Here is a 7,824-nt window from a genome sequence, read left to right on the forward strand (position 1 = left end):
CCTTGCAACACCGACAACATAAGAAAAATTGGGATTAATTGTTACTTTGCAGTGTAACCATGGAAATAATGTACCAGTCGTTTAAAGTGATATTTTTTTGCTGCCTTAGGAATTTACTTACCTTTTATTCAAGAAACATATTATTTGACTCACCTTGAATAGTACTTATCTGGTAAAACAAAAGTTGAATATCATATATTGATAACGTTTGTTGAAAAATACAACACTGTTGCTATGGTAACCAAGAAGGGAAAATGTGCGATTTTGTTAATTTTATATCAATATTAAACCCTATGTGCCAGCTTTTTGCATCCAGTTAGAGATTGGGTGGCAGTCAAAATTGAAAGTCAGGTTAGTTGTTCATAATTACCAATCATAAAAGTTTTGGGAATCTACATACAAGGGTACTTATCCAAGGAAACAGAATATTTTAAAGATTTTTATGCATATTTTTTCGGCTTATTTCCATAGCAACGCTCTATTTAAAGAATTGAATTGGAATTTTTTGAAATGTGAGAATTAGGGTCATATGAACATCTTTAAAAATTGATCATTAGTTATATAGAAATATGCTTTTTAAAAAGATAGGATTAGATTTAATCAATAAGTCTTAGAGAGTAAATTTAAAATCCCTTCTTGGTATTAAAACCATGGCAACCATTGCCAACCTATAAGAAATATCATATTTCTTCCTTGGTATATGTTACAAGGATCTTTTGTCCATTATTTGCTTGCATTTCAACCTATAATTTTTTTTTATTCTTAAGTGTATAATGTAAAATTAAATGATCAAAATTATTACTTTTGAATACTTTGTTTCCATAGTAACGTATGTAATAGTTGATTTACCAAACATGTTTATCATGCATTTAAGACATCAGGTCTTCAACTTTCAGAAACAATCATTACCACTTGTTTGTTTTGCTGCAAACGTTAACTGTGGGACTCTGAACATGTTGAAAAATGCCATTTTTCAAACTTTAGGACATGTTGCCATAGTAACCATGTCTCGTAGCAACCAATTTCTGTCTGATTTGAGTTTACGGTATCAAAGACTTTTATCATAGAGAGTTTGGAGAAATTCTGAGACTATGCGTGCCACAGCTTCTATATAAAAGTTCAAGTCGTTACAGAGAATGGCTCTTAAACAGACAAAAATAGGACAAAATTTGACTAGCTTTCTTCTGAGGAGTGCTTTATTGTTCAAAGAAAATTCAGACTTCTCTTAAAATAAACATTCAATGAATGTATATCATACGGGAAGGTATCAGTGGACTGTACCCTAGAGTGGATCGTATGTAACTGATGCAATGTCGTTTCATATAATAAAAAATATCATTTGAATCAAAGCTAAGGAGTTTAAGTTAAGGAAATCTGAAGGCAATATTTGTTATACATTATCAGTAAAATATAAGATTATCTTATAAAAAGTCATTAAGAATTATCTTATTTAGGACATGTAAATATTTCATATTTTCAATTGAAAAAAGTAATTCCTTACTTAATTTGCGTTTCTAAACATTGAAAGTTGAGGGTATATATCAAAAGACTCAATCTTTGAAAAAGAAGCAGCCAAATATATTAAAGGTTTATAAAATCCGAGAGGGACGGACATAAAAAGATGACATGCACACATTGATTAAAAAAAAGTTCGTGTTTGGTGAGTGTAAATTTTATTGTCATATGTCTAAAAGAAGCTCACGTATTCGTAAAAAAAATGTTTACACATATGTGATAACAATGTCAATATACTAGTAATCATCAGAAATATCGATGATGTATAATATTATAAATGGAAACTTATTATCACCGATCGACATCAATATCAAAAATTATATAAAGAGGAAGTTATGTTTTTACATCCTTATGTATATTTTAAATGCTACTGAATATTAAACATTTCTTCATTTGATTTATATTTTGAATTCTTCTTACCTTGTACGAGTGTTATAAAATATCCATTGTGAAGATTCATATGAAGAAGAATTTGTTCAGAAACTTTTATATAAAAAAGTCTCTTGACGTGGTCCTCAATTCTACATTTAGATAAATCGACGATGTTTATTTCTTTCTAAGTAATGTTGATTTCCATTGAACTCAAAAAAAGGATACAATAGAGTTTGACACGCCTATTTCATATTTGGATATTTTACAAGAGAAAGATATTGATGGCACACTGACAACTAAATTTTAAGAAAAAACGTGCTGACTTCAGCTTTTCCATCGTCAAATTCCCTTATTTATTTAGTTGTCACCTGATTTTCAGAGGAATTTGCGAAGTGTATAGCGATTAAAAAACTCAGTATATTCTGTTTTAGTGATCGGCTTCGGCAGATCACAGTTGATTCAATGGGAGGCATTCAGCAAATGTAACCATATGTATTTTTGACACGACAGACTATTTTGTTCACCAAACACTGCCAGCTGCTACATGTAAATTTGTCATAACACATTTAGCACTAATGTTTTTTTTTTTTTATTGTTTAACGTCCCTCTCCAGAATTTTTCATTCATATGGAGACGCCACCACTTGCCGGTGGAGAGCTGCAAATTTTGACCTATACTCGGCACTTATGGCCATTGAGCATTGAGGGATCTTTTTCTTGCCAGCACCTACTGCGACACGGGACCTCGGTTTATACGGTCTCATCCGAAGGACCGGTCTCCACGTCCCACAATGGGATTCGAACCCGCGACGTACAACGATCAACTCTTTACTTCTAGAACGAACGCTCTAACCACTGCGCCACGCGGGTGACCGTTTAGTAGTAAATAGTATTTTTTTTTACATTTACATTGAGATGCAAACATTCAGATTGTTACCAGGAACGGATCTAAGAATTTAGATTTAGTTTTTTGGCTTTGGTAACCCCGAGACCATGGCTTCATTATAGTTCAATCCGGATCATTTATACATGGATATTCTCACATGTTTAAGATCTTTGGAACGATGGTTCCAAAGAATTGTTCAGGATTTCATTTTTTAGAAAAAACCTCTTTCATTTCATTTTCAATATGTTTTGTTTTAATGAAGGTTTGTTTTGCTAACTATATTTATTTAACTTTACCGAAATTTGTAAGTTGTAAGTAGTATATTTCAAAAGGCCCAGTCTTCAAAAGAAGAGGCTAATTATATTATATTTTTTACAAAATCAGAGAGATTAAGAGACATAAAAAGATGACGCACATTGATAACAAAGGATTCACTTAAGCCATGGCCTGTGTGAGTGTACATTTGATTTTTTAAATATATATTTAACGAGCACATTCATTCTCTAAAAACTCTAAATATAACAAATACGTGATAACAATATCAAAATAATCACCACAAGATTTCGATGTGATAATAAATTCAAATGGAAAATACTTTTCATTTTCGTCAAATTAGAAAAAAAAATATTTCAACATGAAATCACAATGTTTTTCTTCCTGTTTTCAAATTCTGCTGAATATTAAACATTTCCTCATCTGAAATAAGCATTCATTTATTCTAAACTTGTAAATATGTTAGGGGGTTAATTCAGCAGTCTGAAAATGGCGTTCTTCATTTATGTGTAAATGATGATTTTCATGTGTACATATGTTTATATCTTATAAATTCAGGTTGATTTTCCCTGTTTAGGACATATGAATGGGTAAACCTTGTTTATGTTATTTAATTTTGCAAACCTAATGTAAAGCAACCCTCTATCAAATGTGCTTAAGTGTATATTGCGATGAATAAATTATAACACTTTAAGAATCAATATGGTTAAAAGGGATGTCAATGAATAACTCTTGATTTTTCTCTCACTTTCATGTGTTTTCCTTTTATACCCTGCGCATTAAATGGCTGGATTCTATATATAAAAAAAACATAATAAACACGTTAAAAACGTAAAAACGTTAAAATAGTTTTTGTAGTTATTAAATAATTCTGCTTAGGCTTCTAAAGTAGTTATTTTTTTTAATTGAAAGTATGGACAAAAAATACCTTCAGCTACAGGATGTAATAGTTTAGGCTAAGAAGTCTGGTAAGGAAAGAACTCATTGCTTATTGACTACATCAGGTTTGCACTGAGTTAAAATTCTGACATATATTTTTGCATCATGACATTGGTAAAGCTCTTAAGGATGGATTCTTGTCAGCATTTTACGTCGTCAATGGGTCTCCATAAATTATGCAAGTCGTAAAATGCAAAATTCATATTTACTTATACTGAAGGAAAAACTATTAGTTAATTTGTCAGTTTAAGTAATGTTGAATCTATTTCTTTTGAAATTAATACATTTTTCGTATTATTTTCTTTGATTTGCGACAATCGCCATAATATTCGCAGTTCGGTAGCGAATGTCAACATGTCCAGGTCATTTTCCGTAGAAAACCCGGAGAGGGTTGTTTGTAAAATCTACAAACTGTGAACATTATCGAAGCATTGCAGAAGCCCAGGTACAGTTATGACAAATTAAATCATAGTTATTTATTCCCGGGGCATTCCGATCAGCCAAAAGGGAAGCTTGAACCATGTGTAACAGCTGTGCAATATTGCAGATCCACGCCACGTTGCCTCGACTGATGTCATGTCGTGTGCAGTGAGCATGTAAGTTAGTTATATATGTCTGAAGATTTTTATAATTTTGAAATTGAATTCAATTACATGCTGGTTTGTATTGATTTATGGGAATTCGCACGGAAATTATAGATGTTATCAATATTTTGTCTGCTTATTCCCGCGACTTGTCAACATTTGAAGAGGATATATTTCGTGTGTTCGTCAGGGTTATGAATAATAATTCACAAAAATAGCATTCTTTGTATATGATTACAACAAATTTTATATTTTTAACTAGCCTACTAGCCTACTTCAAGACACAACAATCATCAAGTTATTAGAAAAGTAAGGTGTTCCGCTTCGGTACAAATCAAACGGAAAAATAACTTGATATTGTATGTGGAAATATCAATAATATTGAAACACACAATTGTCTAATAAATAGAGCAAAATGAAACATTATTGTTAAAAAACTATTTATATTATTTTGTTTTTTTTTTTTACTTTTCTGTACTTTTAGGATAAAAAAATGTCTACTTATATCCAATACACTATAATACAAGACATTATACATGTGGTAGAATCTATTAAAATATCTTCATTCATTTAAATCAATAAATGAAATACAGATGATATAAGTTGTTTAATCTTATAATCAATTTCCATTAATTTAAAAAAAATAGTCTAAGGGATGTTCATGTCTAATTCTTAGGAGAAAAACAACCATACTTTACCCTAGACTAGAAAAAAGACTGGAGGTCAGAATGCAGGATGATTGAGCATGGAGTGCTGGCAGATGGACTATTGAGGTACATGTATAAGAAATATGGACACAACTTTTTCTAACTATCAAGTAATGCAGCATCTGTGTTGCTATGTAAAATATTTTACTTTTTTTAAATTATAGGTCAACAAAAAATTTGGACTTTCACCAGGTGGACACATGTTCAGCAAGAAATTCTAACATCAAATGAATGATGGCTGTCTGTGGAAAAGAGATTTTCTCAGAATATATCATGTCAGAAGCAGGAATTACATATTTATCTGATCAAAGAAATGTTTTTGTAGAAATGTGGAAGTCAATGCATGTTATCAAAGTCACTGCTGCTTGTTGCATGATTCCATTCTTGATTTTTTTCAGAAACTTTCAGTCAAAAATATTTTTATTTATAATTATATAATGTTTAATTATTTGATTCCCAAGTACCCGATACAGTGCACGCTTTGTAGAATGTGATTACTTTACAAAATCTTTGATTCAGATTTGAAATCTTACTCCCAGAGTGAATTTTTCAAGCATTATCTTTCATTAGATTACAATGTGAAGATTTACATGTACTGGCATTACAACAACTTGTAAATGATATATACCTAGCTCTATGTATTCAGTTGCTTTACATTTTCAAATACAGTTAAAATCTTAAAATACAGTTGTGAAATGCATAAAAATGTGCCTGCTTTAGATCATTTAGTTAAAGGGTGATTTTAAGCAAGAGCATGCCAAACAAAATTGCTGGTAGTGGCCGGGTTAAAATTTACAAATGAACTACATATACAAGTACTTGCAGTAGAAACCCTCAAGAGGTAATTTTTAATTCAATTTCAATACAAGTTATTGACACTGATCAATAAATGTTTGTGCTACAAATTCTCAAAAAGAAATTTCATCCTTGAATAAGTATTTTGAATCTGAATGTGAAATTAAGTTTGATAGCTGCATGCATATTATTGTTACAAAGTTCAAGGATGTCATTTTCAGGCAAAGATGTCAAAGGGCATTTGATTGTCATAGATGGCTTTTTTGTTATCATAAAACTCCAGCAAATTTTAGGCAATATATGATCACATTGAGGAGTTATATTTATTGGTGCTGAACAAACTATATACTTATAAATGTGTGTAGGTATTTATTGTCCCTCGCTTTCGCGAAAGAGAGGGGACATTATATCTCATTCGTCTGTCAGTCTGTCTGTCACAAAAACTTTAACCTTGGCCATAACTTTTGAGTGAGAAGAGATTGGGCTTTTGTATTTCACATGTACATTACCTGTAACAAGACCTTTCCAAATATAATGTGAATTTTGACCCTGTGGCCTTGGCCTTGAAGTTTGACCTACTTTTCAAAAAAATTAACATTACCTTAAATTGGTCATAACTTTTGAATGAGAAAAGATAGGACTTTCATATTATGCCTGTTCATTACCTGTGACAAGACCTTTCGAAATTATACTATGACTTTTGACCCCATGACCTTGACCTTGAAGTTTGACCTACTTTTCAAAAAATTAACATTTCTTTAATTGGTCATTAAATTTAAATGAGAAAAGATAGGGCTTTCATATTAAATATGAACATTACCTGTAAGAATACCTTTCCAAATGTACTATGATTTTTGACCCCATGGCCATTACCTTGAAGTTTGACCTACTTTTCAAATTTTTTATCTTTGCTTATAACTTGATTTAGAATAGTTAGGGCTTTCATATTTGACATGTGCATTAGTAGTGACAAAGTGTTTCTGAGCATGCTATAATTTTTGACCCCTTTACCTTGACCTTCATGTTTGACCTAAATTTCAAAAAAATTTATATTTGGTGATTACTTTTGAATGACATATGATAGGGTGTTCATATTTGACAAGTGCATTACCTGTGTCAAAATGTTTCTGAATATGCTATGATATTTGACCCCGTGACCTTGACCTTCCAGTTTGACCTAATTTTCAAACATTTCTGTCATCAGTTTGCTAACTTTTGAAGGAGCAAAGATAGGGCATTCATATTTGACAAGTGCATTACCTGTGACAAGCATTTCCAGATGTACTATGATTTTTAATCCCATGACCTTGACCTTGAAGTTTGACCTAATTTTTAAAAAGTTTATCATTGCTAATAACATTTGATTGAGAGAAGATATGGTATTTACATTTGACATGTGCATTACCTGTTTCAAGACCTTTCTGATTGTATACTCCGGTTTCTGATATTTTTTTTTTTTACATGTGCATCACTTGTGAGAAGATCTTTTGGATTTTATTATGATATTTGACCTTATGACCTTGATCTTGAAGTTTGATGTAGTTTTGAGAAGCTATAGTCTTTGCCATAACTGTTATAAATTCAATAATTTATGTCTTTTTGTATGATGCACAGATAAGACAGGACAAACAAACAAGACAGTTACAATATGCCATAAATAATGGCATCCCATCCACTAAGACATTGAAAGCGGGGGACCACAATTCTTTGAATTTGCTTGTTGTTTTCAAAACTCAGTTTACAAATTTAAAAGA

General features: G+C 31.2%; 1 long non-coding RNA gene across 1 annotated transcript; it reads left to right on the forward strand.

Moving 5' to 3' along the window:
* Window positions 1–4,497: 4,497 nt before the first annotated feature.
* LOC133196495 (uncharacterized) lies at window positions 4,498–6,929 on the forward strand. Its single transcript, XR_009722363.1, has 3 exons — window positions 4,498–4,580; window positions 5,245–5,341; window positions 5,440–6,929. It is a non-coding gene; the product is annotated as an uncharacterized LOC133196495 (long non-coding RNA).
* Window positions 6,930–7,824: the final 895 nt, after the last annotated feature.

Source organism: Saccostrea echinata, unplaced genomic scaffold (genome assembly GCF_033153115.1).
Source record: "Saccostrea echinata isolate AGI-Se365-2 ecotype Australia unplaced genomic scaffold, CSIRO_AGI_Sech_v1 ptg000030l, whole genome shotgun sequence".
Classification (NCBI taxonomy): domain Eukaryota; kingdom Metazoa; phylum Mollusca; class Bivalvia; order Ostreida; family Ostreidae; genus Saccostrea; species Saccostrea echinata.